The 19,398-nt window shown below is 40.6% G+C and overlaps 1 long non-coding RNA gene across 1 annotated transcript in view; it reads right to left on the bottom strand.

The window, feature by feature from the left end:
- The window catches only part of LOC135199415 (uncharacterized), a 35,075-nt gene that overhangs the window by 1,043 nt on the left and 14,634 nt on the right, over positions 1 to 19,398 (bottom strand). The window lies entirely within an intron of this gene.

The raw sequence follows: 19,398 nt of genomic DNA, 5'->3' as shown, positions 1-19,398 counted from the left end.
GGACCTTAGTATTATAGTTAATTCTCCGAGAAATTCATACCCTAATCTTCATTTCATTCGACAGTTACCGTAACATTCTAAGAAACAGACCTGTGAAATTTCAACCATACACTAAGGTCGTTCTTGCTCTACTGATATACTCTTAATTTGGAAATAGATTCTCATCTGCAAATCACGAAAAAAACTGTTTGAAATAAAAATATTTCTTACCACAAATAACTCTTATCTATTGCACAGGCAATTAAAGGTTTATGCAATAAATACTGATGTGCTGGGAGATCTATCAGCCTAGCAGAAAAGTAATGCTGCCGTATTAGCTATGCAGGCCAATCCGAACTGCTTATAATGGGAGCATAGCCAGAAAATCTTCGATTTGACAGGCTACTTTAACCTTGAATTCAGAAATTCTCATTATCTTCCAGATCTCTATGAACGAATCCATCCAAGAAATTCCAATTACTTCAGACATATATCGTGTTGTTAAGTATCTGAACGTTTTTGTTTTGCAGTTTTAAGTTATATAATTTGCATTGTATTTTCATATTCTAAAGTAAATTTAACGAGAAAATGTTTTTTACTGACTGAAAAAGTGGAAAATTCGATGAACGAAACCTAATAAAAACTTTTATCTTCATTTTTCTTGCCGATTGTACATTAGTGCATAACATTTTCAATATGCACTCCAGAAAATGAAAATTAACTGGGAAAAATCGTTATAATATTTTAACATACTATGCCAGGAAATCTTATGTCGTACATGATAAAGTTTCGTTATACATAAATGTCAAAATACTTTCATCCCCTCTACAGTGGTCTCCAGAATTATTCTCTAAAGAGTTAAAATTCTATAAACTAAATTCATAAATCTTTAGGAATCTTGGTATATCTAAGCATAGGTTTCAAGATATAAGAAATGAAAACTAACAATATTAAAAAATATATATATAACAAATACCTAACCTTGGCTCCCTCCCTGGAACTTGCAGAGAAGACAGCAATGCTCTCAATGCAATTATCTAGAATGCTTGCAAAATATCAGTATTGATTACACCAATAACATTACCACTCAACTATAAAATTATTATTATTACCTCACTAAGTGTCAGAATATGAATATTTGGTCAATAAAAATGTTTATTGCCTTTGAAAAAGCTTTGTGACCCCTTCACGGTTTCAAGATGTTCTAGTGTCCCACTACAGTACGAATCTGTCCAATTCATTGTGGTTCTTATTCCAGAAGTTTAAGACAATCTCTGCACCCCTGGGACTGGCTGTTGTCTTAACACCTGTAGACTTGGTTCTTTTAACAAAATGTTAAGACGAATCTTGCAGACTTGGTTCTTGTAAAGGTTAAAGCAACACCTGCAGATTTAGTTCTTGTAAAGGTTAAAGCGACACTTGCAGACTAGTTCTTGTAAAGGTTAAAGCGACACTTGCAGACTTAGTTCTTGTGAAGGTTAAAGCAACGCCTGCAAGACTTGGTTCTTGTATCAGAAGTTGAAGAAAATACCTGCAGATTTGATTTATGCCTCAGAATTCTAGAACAAAACTTGGTTCTTGCATCAGATTTCTAGGACAACACCTGCAGAATTGGTTCTTGCATCAGAATACTAGGACAACACCTGTAGACCTGGTTCTTGCATTATTAATTCTAGGACAACACCTGCAGACCTGGGTCTGCATCAGAATTCTAGGACAACACCGGCAAACTTGGTTCTTTCATCAGAGTTCTACAACACCAGCAGACTTGATCAAGTCAGTGACCATTGTACTCTTGTTAATGGATCCCAGGACTTTATTGGCTTACTAAGTAAATCTTACTTTATCTAAATACTCCAGCAGCAAAACTAAAACCTTAGCCTTTTCTCAATTAAGTAAAGAAAGTACTGCCAGTTCTCAAGACGAAAAACTCTACTACTTGGAAATAAGAGAAAGAGAGAGAGAGGAGAGAGATGAGAATGAGAGAGAGAGAGAGAGAGAGAGAGAGAGAGAGAGAGCCGTTCTTAATACAGTAAAAGAAAGTTCTGCCAAATCTCAAGATGAAAACTCTACCAGCGAGAGATTAAAGCTTATCCCAAATGAATAAAGTATTCGAAAGTGGGCATTGCTGCCCCTTTCATGCCCAGCCACATAGTTAACTGAAAGTCTACACAGTTTAATTTCAACTATTTCAAGCGGAAGTTGTAGAGGAGCATCAAAATGTACGAATATCAAGAAGAAAGTGAAAACTTTAAACCTATGTATGAAAGATGATGGTTTCCATTATGGTAGACCTCAAAAAAAAAAAAAAAAAAATCTCCATCAGTGTACACAAGAAGAAAAAGTGTTTTTATTATGCTACACCTCAAGAAAACGAGTCTCCATTATGGTATATACATGAAGAAATATAGTCTCATTATGGTACACCTCAAGAAAGACTCCATTATGGTATACCTCAAGAAAAAGTGTTTCTATTACAGTACACTTCACGAAAAACATTCTCTATTATTATCGATACACTTCAAGAAAAAGTGTTTAAGAAAAATACTCCATTATAGTACACTGGATAAATAGTCTCAATTATGGTACACCTCAAGAAATAGTTTTGCCATTGAGGCACACCTCAAGAAAAACGGTCTCCATTATGGTACACCTCAAGTAATAATGTTTCAATTAAGGTACACCCCAAAAAAAAAAATCTTCATTATGGTACACAAGAAAAACAGTTTCCTTTGTGGTACACCTGGAAAAAAAAATAGTATCCATGTTACACCTCAAGAAAAATAAGTCTCCATTATGGTACACAAGAAAAATAGTCTCCATTATGATATCCCTCGAGAAAAGTCTCTTATGGTACACCTCAAGAAATAGTTTTTCCATTCAGGTACACCTTAAGAAAAGTCTCCATTATGGTACACCTAAAGAAAAAAATTTCCATTAACGTAAGCCTCAAGAAAAATAATCTCCATTATGGTACACTCCATGAAAAACTATTCTACAATTGTACCATCTATGGAATAAGACTGTTAGGCCCACTTGAAAAAAAAATGGCATTACACAAACGGTGGTCAATGAGGTTAAGAGCTCAACAAATTATTTTAAGGTAATGAAGAATAATTTCTTTAAGAGGATTTGGTCAAAAACAGACAAATTTCCTGTACAAAAAAAGATAGTTGCACATTGTAGGCCTCGCAGGTATTAAAATATGCAAGATAACTTAAGTATATGTCGCTAAAAATGTGAGCTCCATTTTTATGTGGATCAGGAAATAGTAGTCAGGCAGCGAGAATGTTGGTTCTCCCTTATGTATCTATCAGTGTATCGAGTGTATGCCAAAAATCTATAGATTTACATGAACTTAAATACACATTTATTATTGTATCTTAATTTGGACTGTAATTAGCATAAAGGTAAAAGAATATCCAAGATTTTAGTGTCCATGAATTAAAAAAAAAAAAAAAAAAAAAAGTAACTGCAACAGAGGTGTGGACAAGGCTTGTAGAGCTGGGATTCGACCTTCTCTCCAAAATTCCATTCAGGTAGGAAACAACATAGCACCTCTTGTCCACAGCCAGATATGCAGTTTGGGCCATGTGGTGATGTTAGACCTTTAGCTTCATTTATTAGTTTCGATACAACTGTATAATTTCATAATCAGTATAGGAAACTCATTCCATGACTCAAGTTCATAATTTTGATTTTCATATTTCATGTGGAGCGCTAAGATCTAGTTTGCTGCGTGTCCCTTAAGGACCACGTGGTATAATTCATGTGTGATTTGCCAGTCGTAATGAGTGTTAATCTTGGGATCATGTAAATAATAGTGTAAATAATAGTATATTTTTATAATAAAAACTATAAAACTCGCACCATTTTTCCTTGGCCTTTGCTCGGGGTTTGCTAGCTTTGCCTATAGGTTAGGTCATCACTTCCACCAACATCTAGGAAGAACCAGAGTTCAGCCGCAGAGCTATAAAATCGCGACATAGTGGTCCTTTGAACCGAATGGCCTAAGTTAGCAAGTCAGGGAACGTCGAGTTATTGGTTATGTTAAATGTTGTGGGCTTGTCTGAAATAACCTATGATAGGCTAATAGTTTTCAGTGACTATTGCAATCTGTGATGCAGATCTCTGTGAATAGGCTACCCTGCCAAATCTGTTCTTGAAGTAAAGCTTAAACAACTTAATCACTAAAACGGCTGCAGCTGTCATCGGCCGAATTGATTCCTTGCTTGTGCTCCACTCTGATTTGCTGGTCAGTGCTCAAAGGGAGTTATTAGACCCACGTAACGTATCTGTATATCAAAATTTGCTGGATCGTATCCAGGTTGAAGAGTAGCAATTGTACACACTGAATCTGACATCAACCACCGAAATCGAGGCTCAAGTCGACATTCGCTTGAGACACACCCTTGATTGATGCCAGTCAAACTATTACCTTGCTTCTTAACAGAGTTGGCGGCCTGGCTAGTATTCAAGGGAGAAGAGTGAAGTTGCTAACTTTTAGAGAGTTATTCGATGTGCACGTGCACAACTGCGCAGACTTAAATAACGTTACAAAGTTTACGTATCTTCTCGGAGCGTGAATGCGGCAAATTATGATGTTGTACTTAGTCTGTTGGAGAAATACTATGGAAACCAAAATTAGACGTTAGTCATTTTACATTGGCAACTAGGTAATAATTACGTGTCTATATTCCATCATGTGAACTTAGGAATTTCAGAATAGAACTCACTGTGTTCCTGTGGATCCACATTGGATCAAGGTATGCTATTAAACTTGATAAATCAAAACTGTCTCAGGGTCACGTATATCCTAATATTGTAGAGTACTTGTGGAAATGCGACCATAATTTGGATTAATTTTTTGATGCATTGCAAAGAGGACAAGACCCATTACAATCTCCCCAACTGAAAGTACTAGAACCTAGCACATCTCAAGTAGCAGCGTGCCTGTTTTGCAACGAAAATCATTCTGGGTATAATTGCATGAAAAATGCCACTGCAGAGATGCTTTAATCGTCTCAATTCAGGTCATAACAGCAATGTAGCGGTAAACATGATTGTAAATTATGAAATGGGCAGCATCACAGCCTCATATGCGAAAATGGTGGTAACAGTAAATCATGGTCGAACTTGTCTCCCGCACCAAGCTCCATTGTCCAACCACCCAATCATTCAACCACTCATGGAGTTTCAAAACCCATAAAGTATTAAAACCAGATCCATGCTAATGTAAATTCTAATGTAAGTCAAAGGAGTAAGTCAGAAGTGGGTAAAGAAATGCCTTGCATGAATGCTAAAGTAGTGAAAAACAAGCCTTCAGCTGAACTGCCAGCCACTGCAACAGCCATTTTGTATGTGCACAATCAGCCATTCAATACAAGGATGTTACTAGACAAGGGAAGCCAAGGTAATTTCATCTTGAGATGGTTGGCACACAAACTTAAATTACCAGTAATCAAGTGAGTTTCTCTCAATATCGCGCCCTTTGGCTTGCAAGTAGTAAAGGGGGAATATGAAGTTGTATTATGTAAGATTCACTCAGTGTGCCCAGCAAGGGGTGGACACGTCAACTGTCCGAACGATGCATTGTTGTAGACTAGCAGAACCCAAGCATGATGTGGACATTTGATGGAAATTGGACACTATTGGTATTACTCCGCACGAGTAGTTTATGACCTCAAGAGCACAAAGCCATGGAAAAAGTGAAGCAAAGTGTAACGAAATCAGACTAAGGGTATCGTGTGAGTTTGCCATTCTGTGGGCCTGAGTGCCCAAACAATAACTACTGCAATGCCATCTCACAATTAAGTTTTCTTGAGAACAGTTTCAAAAGGACCCTGAGTACAAAACTGCTTACCAGAAAGGCCTTCAGACTTATCTGGAAGTTTGGACTTATCGAAGAAGTTCATGATGCACGAATGGAAGGGTATGTATTATGTACCACATTTTAGTGTTAGGAAACAAAGCTCAACCACTCCTCTGCGTAGTCTTTAATGCATCATCAAAATCCAAAGGTGAACTGTCCTTGAACGATTGATTGTACCTGGCCCCGAACATGGTCGAAATGTTGTACGACTTACTGTTCAAGTTTAGATGCCACCTCATGCCTTGACCTCGGATATCTTAAAACCTTTCCACTGTGTTTTGCTTGATCCTGCCGATGCCAAGTACACATGATTTCTGTGGCACAAGACGTCAAAATAAGTGGCTACCTTTGCCTTTTAAGTCGTGGTGTTCGGCATCACTACCAGCCCTTACCTTCTTCAACAGTCTTACAACACACCTTAAGGAAAAGGGGAGGGTGGAGCTCAAAAAATCCTTTTATGTCAATAATTACCTGCAGACGTATGAGACTAAAGAGATGTCTGAGGATTATGTGAATGTCAAGTCTTTACTGGATGAGGCTCACATGCCATGAAGGGGGTGGGCTAGTAATGACCTTGCTTTTGAAGAACAAATTGGGGGGAAGGAATCTGAACAAATCACTATCCTTAGAATGGTCTGGATTAAAGAGCGATTGCTCGAGTTTGAAGCCTTGTAGGAGGATAAGGGATACCGGCAGAGGTGATGTCCTTACAAAACAGGATACTCTCACAGTGTCTAAATTTGACCCCTGGGGTCTAGTCAGTCCAGTTTTTGTAGGGGGAAAAATATTTCTGTAGGGTTTATGGGAAAGCAGGATATTGGTTGAGATCATGTTTTGGATGATGAAAGACAGAACAGACAAATCAAATATTAGAGGAATTTGTTTACATTCATGTCTTGAAATTTAGAAGGGGAATAATCTTAGGAAGACAGAATTGCATGTGTTCACTGATGCATCCAGTAAAGCCTATGGGGTAGTACCCCATGTCTCAGGGGAAAGGAGGGATGGACAGAGACTTGTTTACCTTCAAAATGAGTGCGGCGCCAAGAAAACAATTAAAGTTTACCATATCAGATTAGAGCTGTTACCATTGTTGTTGGGATTTGGGCTAGCAAAATACTCGAGATATTTTGGAATCAAGTGACATACATTTTCTTGTGATCTAACAGCAAAATAACCATAGCTTGGGTAAAAAGCAGAGTAAAGTAAAAACACCTTCACATCCAAGAGTGAGAGAGACTGACTTTATCCAACAGAAATGTGACATTGACATGAAGTTTGTGCCCACCAACTGCAGTCCTGCTGACATACTGCCGAGAGGTTCCGTGCTGAAGGAGTTGAGTAACAACCGATTATGGCACAAAGGACCGACTTTTCTCCACCAAACAGGTCATGCTTAAACACAATCAAACGAGGAAGAAATATCAAGCCAGGCTAGGCCTCTAATCATCGCTGCCCTCCGAGAGTTGAGAGGAAGTGACACCGACTCTGCCTGCCAAGCTATGGAATCTTAAGGGGAGTAATGTTGATTTCGTTTTCTGGATGAATATCATGAGGCATGTGTTGAAATTCATACGTTGTGAAGCAGATCTCTTTCTGAAACTACTATATATGGAACAAAGGCATCACTTGCCTTCAGTCTATAGTGATTTAGAGAGAGGGGTCAAAGTACCCAGCCATATCAGTAATTTCATTAGTCAGTTAGGACTAATCGTGGTCAACCAAATACTAGTTTACACTAGGAGTAGGTTAAAGAATATTTTAGGATGTAAGATCCTAAAATATTCTTTACCTTCTAAGGGGATGCTAGTTCAAGTATATTTAATGCATTTGCATGTGACCCACATGCATTTTGGCGTTAAACATGCTAATAACCTTTTCTGCCAGGAGTCTTGGTGTTCAGGTTTGTGGGCTGTGGTAAATTGTGAGAAAGGTTTGTGTAGAGCTTATATCATCGCCTTCAAATCTCTACTTGGACGACCACCGCCTTCCTCTCCCCTGACTGCCTAAACCACTAAGCTACGCCCATTCACCAATGTAGGGATTGACCACACCAGCCCTATACAAGTAGGAGGAGTGGAATACCTTCTCATCATCACCTGCATGGTGACTACTGCCAAAGTCTCCTCACAGATACCTTCGTGCTGCTGTTTCGAAGGTTTGCAGCCACCCCTGGGGGACCTTCCAGGGTGTACAGTGACAATGCGATGATATTCTGTGCAGCCAGCAGCTTCCTGAGTGAAGTATACAACGAAGGCGATACCCAGCACTTCCTTCAGGAGAAATGAATTCGACGGATGTTCCAGATGCCCAGATCTCCTTAGAAAGGGTTTTTTTTTGCAAGATTGATTGGGGTGGTGAAGCGGATCCTCAAGACAACACTATTAATGTCTTCCAGGAGGAGCAACTCTGAACCCCATGTCATCACAAAATTAAACTGTCAATATAACAAAATACATGAACTGAAAGGTGAACTCCCACCAACGAACAACTTACAAAAGGAAATCAATATGAAAACAATTCACAACGAGATCCCAAATCCACACAAGGACAAGACAGAGAAGTTTAAAAAAACGTGGAAAAAAATCCCATGACCTCTACCTCCAGGATCCTGTCAGTCTCTAAAAGTTTCACACAAAAAAACCTTATTTGTGCAGTATTTTGCCTATTCGATTTCTCAACTATCAATATTCACATGAACTACAATATTTCATACGTCCAAAATCGCATCATAGCTTAATCTATGGAGGGATGTTTATCATATAGCATTTCAAAGTGTAATGAAGGCAATAATCCCTACGTTTACATCAGCAAATTGTGGCTTTGACCGGTTTGCATGACGTCACAGATTATGGTCAGTTACATAACAATACACCGGACCTGCGTATGGGACTACCTGTTGTTTATGTCATTACCTCACCCATCGAGACCTTCCCTTCCATTTCGAGTCCCCCCAATCTCCCGGGGATGGAGGATGTCGCTAAAAATGTGAGCTCCATTTTTTTTCTACTTACACTCCGCCTGTTGGTTCTCTCTTATGTACATCTCATAATGAATCGAGCATGCCAAAAATCAAGAGTCGTGTTAAGTAAGTAAACATTTATTATTTTATCTTAATTTGGACTATAATTAGCGTAAAGGTAAACAAATACCCAAGATATTAGAGTCCTTGGATTCCAAAAAGGAGTAACTGCAACCAAGGCGTGGACAAGGCTTGCAGAGCCAGGATTCGGTCTTCTCAAAATTCGGTTCAGGTAGGAAGCAACATAACACCTTTTGTACACAGCCAGATATGCAGTTAGGGCCATGAGGTGACGTTAGACCTTTAGCTTCATTTATCAGTGATGATACAACTGTATAATTTCATAATCAGTGCTCAATAGGCATGGGAAACTCGTTCCGTGACTCATGATCATACTTTTGAGTTTCATAATTCGTGTGTAGTGCAAAGATCTAATTTGCTGCATAGCCCTTAAGGACCACGTGGCACCATTCATGTGTGATTTGCCAGCTGTAAGCTCGGGGTTTGCTAGCTTTTGCCTATAGGTTAGGTCATCTCTTTCACAACATCTTGGAAAAAAACCAGAGCTCACTCGCAGAGCTGCAAAATTGGGACAGTATGCACCTACAAATATAAATGGGTAAGATGCTATAAATCAAAGAACAATGAACACATATACATGTGTATATATATATATATATATATATATATATATATATATATATATATATATATATATATATATATATATATATATATATATATATATATATATATATATATATATATATATATATATATATATATATATATATATATATATATATATATATATATATATATATATATATATATATATAAAAATAAAATGTTATTGTCATGATACAATAAAGTTTTATGCATACTTACCTGGCAGATATATACTTAGCTATAGACTCCGTCGTCCCCGATAGAAATTCGAATTTCGCGGCACACGCTACAGGTAGGTCAGGTGATGTACTGCCCCGCCGCTGGGTGGCGGAATAGGAACCATTCCGTTTTCTAAGACAGATTTTCTCTTCCACCTGTCTCCTGAGGGGAGGCTGGGTGGGCCATTAATCGTATATCTGCCAGGTAAGTATGCATAAAACTTTATTGTATCATGACAATAACATTTTTATGCATTCAACTCTTTACCTGTCGATATATACTTAGCTGATTGGCACCTTTTGGCGGAGTGTAAGAGACAGCTAATTTACTGAATAGACAGGAAAACAACATACGTTGTAGGTAAATAAATAAATAAAACCTTGGTTCCTATGTGTTTAGACGAATGGGTTGACCTCCTAGCTATTGCTAGGAATCTGCTTCGTCTCAAGAGCCTCAGCAAGGATGTGACCTATGGCTAAGAGTTCTTGTAGATCTGTCAATGGGGTCTTATCCACTTAACTTGACAGAATCTAATGGTTTATTTGTCAAAGGGGTCCTATCCACTTACATGACAAAACACCTATGCCTAGTGGCATAATTAAGGAGCACAACACCGATCCCTATCACCTGATCCTCACACGAGGGTTCGTGCTTAACTTGAAAAGAGTTATCCCCAAAACTCTTTCAAACAACCCAAATTAATAAAATTCCGTTAAATTAAGACTTAACTCACTAGTTAAGGATCAGTGTCGACTCCCTATCCCAGCATCTTATCCGTAGACACGTATAACCCAGAAAGACGTATCTCTCGTAGGTCAACTTGACATCCTTCGTATAATGGGAGGTCAACTTGACATCCTTCGTATAATGGGAGGTCAACCCAGAGTTGCATCTCCCGTAAAATGACAGCTAATATTTACTAATGACATATTGTTATGGAAAGAACAAGAATTCATAAAAGCTCGCACTTCATTCGCTTTTAATTCTCAGCTGTTTGAAGGAATCAAGATACTCATGAAGTGTTTTAGTGATCACATAGTTTCAAAGAAGACCAGGGCTTTCTTAGAAATGGATCTCTTTTGGATGAAGCCTAGAGCCTGGCTGGCACCTCGCGCTTTGCCCCTGGTTGGCTCCTCACGCCTGCCTGGCGCCTTGCGCCTGGCTGGTGCCTTGCGCCTCGTGCCTGGCTGGTGCCTCGCGCTTGTCTGGTGCCTCGCGCCCTCGGCTGGCTCCTCGCTCTTGGCTGGCGCCTTGCGCCTGCCTGGAGCCTCGCCTCTGGAGCCTGGCCGGTTCCTCCCCACTTGGCTTAGAGCTTCGAGCTTGTTAGTCTCGCGAAGATGTCTGTCAATGTCCCCATCAAACTCTCTTTATCTGTCCAATTTGTTCGCCTCTAGCAAATTCTAAGCCAGGTTGGAGGCCCACTCTTTCTCCTCCACCAGACAATGACAGTGATTCCTTTGGGACTGTCTGCCTCTGGCGTTTTTTACGCCTGTATTATGGCAGTTTTAGCGCCTAGTTGGCGCTACATTGTCCGAAAGTCCTAAACAACCACAATAGTTTATCAGGAGACTTTGAGAAGGGTGGAAGACCTTCTTCCACTTTGAGCTCTCGGCCTCTCCGGCAAGGGAGGAGAAGTAGTCAACTACATCCATAATTGATATGAAAATCTTAACAGTACGAGAGAATAAAGAGTCTTATTCTGAAAAGGATCCTTCGTGATTACTTCTGTTGCTACCGAGATCTCTTCTTACATGTTGATAAGGTTTCTCGTTGTAGAATCTTCCCTATCCTTGCCCGAAGGAAGGAAGGAGCCTGGAAGTCGAAGGAGACTCAGAGTAGAAATTGGGCGGACCCCTGATTTCTTAGCTCTTTATATATATCCCTCTTTAATACTAACTGGGCAGCATTTTGAGCCCTCATCACATTCCAAAAACTCTGTAGGCAAACGTTTCCACCATTTCTTCTTCTGTAGATGAAAACGTAAGGACCCTGTCTGAACAACGAAACTCTATCTGGAGCGTTGATTGAGGAACAGAGGGTTTTAGTTCTTTTGTCAGACATATTATGCTGGCAAGAACCCATTGCCGAGTTCCCATAGAATCTGATGCGAGATTCCAATGCACAAAAAATTCCCTTTTCTTCTTGGTCGTATAGGACCGAGAGAAACGAGGAATTCCCTCATAAAATTTCTGAAAGAAGTTTTATGAGGAGCAGTCCATCTTGTCATAACACGGATCTGAGGACTCCAAACAAAAAGAATCCCATACTCAGTGCATGATATCCTACTCTTTATCGTATAGAGGTATCGTATAAGATCCCAAAGATCTTAATTCTCTTGCTATATCTAATTCTCCTTGCAGAGACAGAATATAACCTTATACCCGCGTGTTGATAAAGATATAGACAAAGGTGATTCTTCCCTCTGAAAGGGAAGAAAACACCCGTATGTGGTTCACAGAGGTATAGGAAGAGGACAGCTTCCCTATTCCCACCAGCAAGATCTGCAGCAAGTCTATGTCTTTACCATGACCTTGCCTTTTACCTTGAAAAAATCATATTACCATGTCTACTTCTGGTCAGTCTGCACGCAGACCGACTCAGAATGGAGAGGTTTTACAGGTCTAATATACTGGATTTCTAATAAAATCTCCAGAATCTTTGGGAAATTTCTTACGAAACGATGCTGTGAGAAGAACGTTATGATCTCTGTGAATCCAATATATCTAAGGCCAAAAAATGAAGCATAAAGTATCATCCTTTCTTCCTTTGACGCCCTTTATCTTAACATCTGTTAAGAATTTATATTTAGGGGAAAAAAACTAAAGTTTATTCCCCTTTCTTAAAACTAAAGATGGCGTAAATTGCTACATCTCTTGGGTCAAGAATAATGAAGTAATCTATAGGAAGCCTGTCGTCTTCCACCTTGCGAAGCGATTATGAAGACTTCTCTCATGGTTTTTTTACAAAAACTCCTCTCCAATAGATGCTAGACATAATTATTGTCGTCTATCGAGAAGTTTCTCACGGACGTGCAACATATTGCAGTGAATCTCTTAAGAATCGTTACGTTCCGTGTCTGATTTCCGAACAGGTTCTCTTTTGTCAACGCGAACCCGGCGAAAAAAAAAAGAGAATTCTTGATTCTCTTTGTGATATGAGAGAGCTGTGGCATTGGCCTAAATGCTTTAAATAAATAATTTCATAGTTCCTTGGGATCGAAACCCATTTTCGATTTAGAAGGGGAACGAAATCAGGAACGAAACTTGCTGTTACTACGCCTCTGTCGAAGAGGCTAGTGAACTCTAAGGTTAATAACTCGCTATTACGAGAAATATCTTGGATGGGGCTTCTAGCGCCATTGTGCCAGGCTGGCGCTTTTGGCTCATTGAACCAGGGTGGCGCTTCTGGCGCATTTGCGCCAGGCTGGCGCTTCTGGTGGCATTGCGCCAGCTGGCGCTTCTGGCGCATTGCGCCAGGCTGGCTCTTCTTGGCCAAATTTTGCGCCAGGCTGGCCTTCTGGCGCATTTGCGCAGGCTGCAAAAAAAATTTCCAAAAAAAAAAAAAAAATTCTGGCGCGTTTGCGCCAGGCTGGCGCTTCTGGCGCATTGAGCCTTCTATGTTTTTATTCCGTTCTCAGTAGGAAAAACTTTTATGGACAATATATAGTCCATTCAGGGAAACAATTTCTGTCACGAAGAGAAGATTCCCAAAGACTTATCAAACTTATCCTGAGCAATCTTTGTTCTTTAATACGATTATGCTTTCTAAACATGCTTCTCGAAAGCCTGAGATCAGGGAAACAACTTCTGCCACGAAGAAAATGATTCCCAACAGACTTATCGAACTTATCCTGAGTCAATTTTCGTTCTTTTATACGATTATGCTTTCTACATATGCTCCCAAAAGCCTGAGATAACTCCTGCAATAAAGAATCCTCTATAATTCTCTTACATTGCGGTAAACAGAATTAAACTAGGAAACACTTTTTTGTAAGGATACAGGAATTCAGTTGTCAACCATAGAGTCAACTTCGGTATATGCATATGACATTGATCATACCGTAGTCTTAAGGTGAATTCTCTACTACATTCTTTCCTCGCCGAGGCCGAGAGAGAATGTAAAATCTCCTAACTTCGTTCTTTTCATCAATAAAACGAATTGGTACTAGACGACAAGGAGATCCTAATGAGAAATAAGGATCGAAGAGAATCATTCAAGCTTCCTATCCATGGACATAATGCTGTATATCTATGCTTCTATTACTTGAAAAAGCCTCTAATCAAATAATGCGAGCTCATACAAGTCTTGTCCAATTCCAAACAATTGCAAAGTTCTCATTCCGAAAATCGGTTTGCTGCATAAATACAGAAGAGTATGACTTATAATCCTCTTAAAAGTAACGAACTAGGAGAAGGAGGGGTGGCAGAACTCAAGAGAGACTCCAAATTCCTTGCATAAAAGGGTTGCTAAGGTCTTGGTAAGCTGAAAAGACCTGCACCCTCATTGACTTCCTAGTCTGATATCTTCCATCTCTTGTCCCATAATGTTGCGAAAAGAGTGAGTTACCCGAGGAGAGCGCCTCTCTTCATAAGGTAAAGGGTTTAAAGTAGAACCAGCTTCATCCTGACAAGGGTTTTTGTTCGCCTGTGCGACATCTTGAGTACCTGGCAGGTGAAGGCTGATCCTACAAAAAAAAAATAAATAAATAACAAAAAACTTCTCTCCAAATCAAAACCAATGTGATAGAGACGAAGTCGCTTATGCGACCACTAGTCTCTCTTTCACGAGAAGTATGTTCTTGGGTTCTCTTCCAGAGAAACTTCCCACAGATTCAAGACATCCTTACACGGGCGACAGCCGCCTGTGCGACATTCGCGCCCCCGTCAGGAAAAACTGATCCCGTGACAAATCTCTAGAGGATACCCTGTTCAATTTCCATCTTCCAACACAAAGCAGCTGGAAATCCTGGATGCTGTAAGAATGTTATAATTCGAAAGTATTTCCTCATTGGAGCCTCGTCCTTCTAAACTTCTTTTCCCATTCGAGAAGATCGAAGGAGATTAATCCCCTTTCATAGGTTATTGTTCCTTAGACCTCACTTACTGTAAAGGCGAAGGAATTCTATCATTGAGAGACTGTGACGTCACCGCTCTATCCTGTGGCACCTATCCACGTACTGACCAGACCCCACGTTTACTGAACTTCGTTGATCGGAAGAAGAAGCGGTATTCAACGTGGTATGGCCTTTGGCTATGTGCCTTCCCCATGGCATTCCTTCATGCGCGTTTTGGGAGGATCTTTCATCTGGTAAGACTCTAAGCATGGCACCTGGCACGTGACTCGCACCTGGGGCCTAGATGAAGCTATGCTTTAGTAATGATACTATAACCATCCAATTTTCCTCTTTCTTTATTTATAACATAAACGAGATTATCTTGTATATTCATAAGAATCTTCGTTGATGAATCTTCCTTCTCCTCATCCGCCGAGGGTAAGGAGGTTTAACCATAAGGGGTGGGAAACACTGTTTAGGATGCCTTTCCAATGGCTATCCCTGGCAGTCTGGGGACGTTCTACAGACACTGCCGAGGGGACGCTGATCAGTGGGGATTCTCCATAACTCCGTAAGGCTTTCGACATTCCTTCTCCTCTGGGCCTGTGAGCTTGGGAAGGAGAGGTCTAGCCTGGGGAGCGAGATGAAGCCGATCAGACGACCCTCCATTCATTGCAATGGGGAAACACTAATTCACTTCTTACCTTCTAATAGCTCGCTTCTGGACTATATTTCTTTATCTTCAAATTGCAATATGAATTTGTAGTTCTGTAAAGTAAGAAGTGATGAGGATACAACACTACTAGTACTGTTAATGCTCTAACTGCTCGTTAGTACGAGAGCTATAAAACTTCTAAAGGAAGCGTAACTAGTTCTATGTTTTTTCTGACTTCCTCTATAAGGAAGTTAGCCTCAATCAATTTTAACTTTTACTACCCATTAATGAATAAATATTAATATATTTCCCTTCTTGCAAACTATGTAAGTGTCTACTAAAAAACTTCGGTAGTTAACACGTAATGTAGTCTTTCTTCGAAATTTTCGAAGCCAAATTCGTTAAAAACAGTTAATAAACGTATGCCGAACCAAAGACCAGTACTTCCCTGCAAAAGATACCCCAGAAGATTGATGGCGATGAAACACGAAAATCCAAATCAGGAGGAACTGCAAACGTATGTTTACATTCCAAACGATAGAGAAAATCTGTCTTAGAAAAACGGGAATGGTTACTATTTCCCGCCACCCAGCGGCGGGGCGGTAGATCACCTGACCTACCTGTGAGCGTGTGCTGCGAATTCGAATTTCTATCGGGGACGACGGAGTCTATAGCTAAGTATATATCTGACAGGTAAGTTGAATGCATAAAATCATAAGTTCTTTCACTGTCAAAATTCTAGGAATACTCATATGTGCTTAAGATCCCAAACACAAAATTCATTGAACCCTAACCCACAAATTCTCTGACCCTCAACACAATATTCATTGACCCTAACCCACATAGATTCCCTGACACAAACACAAAATTCATTGACCCTAAACCCACTAATTTCCTGACCTTAAACACAAAAAATTAAATGACCCTCACCCAAAATAATTCCCTGACCCTAAACACAAAATTGATTGACCCTAATTCACATAAATTCTCTGACCCAAAACAAAATTCATTCACCCCTAACCCACATCAAATCCCTAAAACCCAAAACACAAAATTCATTGACCGTGACACTCACATAACTTCTCTGGCCCAAAATGAAGTTTCATTATAAAACAAATATTGTATACTTACCTGAACACCTGAATTAGCCCTGATCACTGACCAGCCGAACTATATCCCCACAGAATTACCCGTAATTGGGTAATTTTTAACTGCCAGCGCTACCAATGCTACAGGTAAAACCCCTTTCTACTGAGCTTACCTGTACCACTTTGGCAACGCTGTTGCCAGGATCAGCCGGCAGAGTGGCTCTCCCTTCAACTGCATTAATCACTATTCATTGAGGAGGGGGGAGGAGGGTGGGAGTCATTCAGGTTTTCAGGTGAGTATTACAATATCAGTTTTATAATGAAAACTTCATGTTGCAAATACACCACCCAAACACTTGAATTAGCCGATAACATTTAGAAGGAGGTGGGATCAATCACAATCAGCCCGACCCCTTACGCAATCATGTGCAGGTAACTAAGTTTTCACCTACGATGTATTGTAACTCACCCGTATATTCAGATCTTTGGATGAGATTGCCAGCGGAGAGGTACCTTGTGTCGGTTTCATCAGTCAGGTCTCATCTCTGTCTAGATGACCTCCCATGTGGTATTCAATACTCGCATATGTGGAGGGAAAGAGGCCTCCCATGTGACTGCTAGGCCTTTAACGTATCGGAGGTGGAGGAGCTGCCTGAGCAGCTCCTTTGGGTTCTTTGTTGATCACCGCAGGTGAAGAATGGAACACGCCGGACCACATCGTCATTGTTCATCCATGCTATCTGCCTACCTATTTCTTGATCCTGTGTGCCGTTAATGAAGCAAAACAAAAAGAGGGGAAGAAAAACAAAAAGAGGGGAAAAAACTTTTGCTAAAGCTACAGACCTAAAGTAATAACCCCACCTCTGTTCACTAATACTTGATGTGCAAACTTACCGCATTGGCGGCACGAAAGGTCCCAGCGAGTAACCCTCCATTGAAGCGAACTGAATTTCCTTTAGGTAGAATAACGTGAAGACAGAAGCCGATTTCCAGATTGCTGCTTCCAAAATCGATGACACTTGGGAGAGCCGAAGAGGTAGCTTATTCCCCTAATGGAATGTGCTCTTGGGCGAGAATTGCTGCTGCCGGGATTGGCATGGGGCGTTACCCGAAGCCTGAGTAATAACTTCCCGTAGGAAAAAACTGACTGCATTCTTTGAAATGGCTCTAAAATGATTCCTTGGCGACACAAATAACGTCCGCAGATGAAGCAAGAGCTTTTCTGTGCATGCCAAATATGTCTTTAGTGCACAAATCGGACAAATACGCATCTCTAGTTCGTCGTCTCCAACAAAATCCTCCAGAGAGGAGACTTTAAAAGCTCTCCACAAGGATTAGTTTCTGATTCCGATTTGGCGACAAATTCTGGTATGTACAAGAGATAGATATCCCTACCTGAAAACGATACTGTCCTGGATACTGCTTGTATCTCTCCCACTCTCTTCGCTGTAGCAAGTGAAACCAAGAACAAGACTTTCTTGGTCAGTTCCCTCAGCGACAACTCTTCTAATGGCTCATAACTCAAAGACATCAGCATATTTAAAACTACCGCTGCTCCATGAAGGGGCCCGAAGCAGGATCATTGGGCATTAAATTTTGAACAACCTTAGGAGATTGTGCAATACACTGTTATTAGACAATTCCAGGAGATGAAACTGGAACGTTACTACTCAGCATAGACCTATATCCTGTTATAGTCGAGTAGGACAACTTCTTGTGTTCCTGAGGAACAAGAGGAAATACACAATCTTCACAATGGTAAGACGAGAGATGCTATGTCCTTACCTTCCTACACCAGCACCTGTACATTACCTAACTTGATAGTTTCCTAGTAGAATTTCTTAGACATAGGAAAGCTGGCGAGCCACTCCCTGTGCGCTACTCGCTGGATAGTCTCCACGCAGCTAAGTTGGGAATGCGCAGGTTTTTTGATGACTGTAATGAAAATGGGGTTGTCTGAGTAGATCTCTCCTTTTTGGGAAGATCACCAGAGGTTCCTCTAACATTCCTAGGAGATCCAGGAACCATGGTCTCTGGGCCCAAAACAGAGCTATAAGAGTCATCGAGTCCCCGTGCGGGTTCTTTAAACCTAGCCTAATACCTGTGTATTACGAAGCAGGGAAAAAGCAATTACACCTGTAGGCTGTCCTACGAGTGGAGGCATCGCATCTGTCTCGCATGACATGGGGTCTGCTACCAGAGAGAAGTAGACTGGAAGTCGAAAACTCAGTTTTGTGGTGAAAAAAGTCTACTGAAGCGACCATCTCTTTAGCAAGAGCTGGACTTCCTCTTGTTACTAACGTCACTCGCCCCCTAGTACCTCTCTTGACGATCAATGCATCTGCAATACGTTTAGTTTCCCCGCTATGTACTGGGGAAGGAGAGAAACCCCGTGAGATTTTGCACCACTGAAGTATCCCTCTGTGCGGATTATATTTAACTTTGCCGACCTTGTTCCCCAGTTTCCTCAGGTAGCCAACGCCGTCACGTTGCCAAGAAGAGCACTACCGCTTTCCCCTCCACCAACTCTGTAAACCGTTTTTTAGTATCCTCTCTACCGCTCTCAACTCGTGGTAATTTATCGATTCTTTCCCGATCCGGATCCCTCCAAAGGCCCTTGGCCCGAGTTTCCTCTAAGGTTGCACCCCAGTCTTGATCTGAGCATCTGTGTACAGATGAATGTCCAGAATCGGAGGTCCACTTACGGTCAGGTAAGATTCTTCTGACTACCACCAAAGATCCTCTAGGCAGGAAATCTTCCCAGACTACCACTGCGCTCTCTTCCCAAAACAAAACTCCCAGAGATTCCTGAGACATGCTTGCAGAGAGCGCATCCAGAGA

Source organism: Macrobrachium nipponense, chromosome 25 (genome assembly GCF_015104395.2).
Source record: "Macrobrachium nipponense isolate FS-2020 chromosome 25, ASM1510439v2, whole genome shotgun sequence".
Taxonomy (NCBI): Eukaryota; Metazoa; Arthropoda; class Malacostraca; order Decapoda; family Palaemonidae; genus Macrobrachium; species Macrobrachium nipponense.
This window is presented reverse-complemented; position numbering and strand designations above follow the sequence as displayed.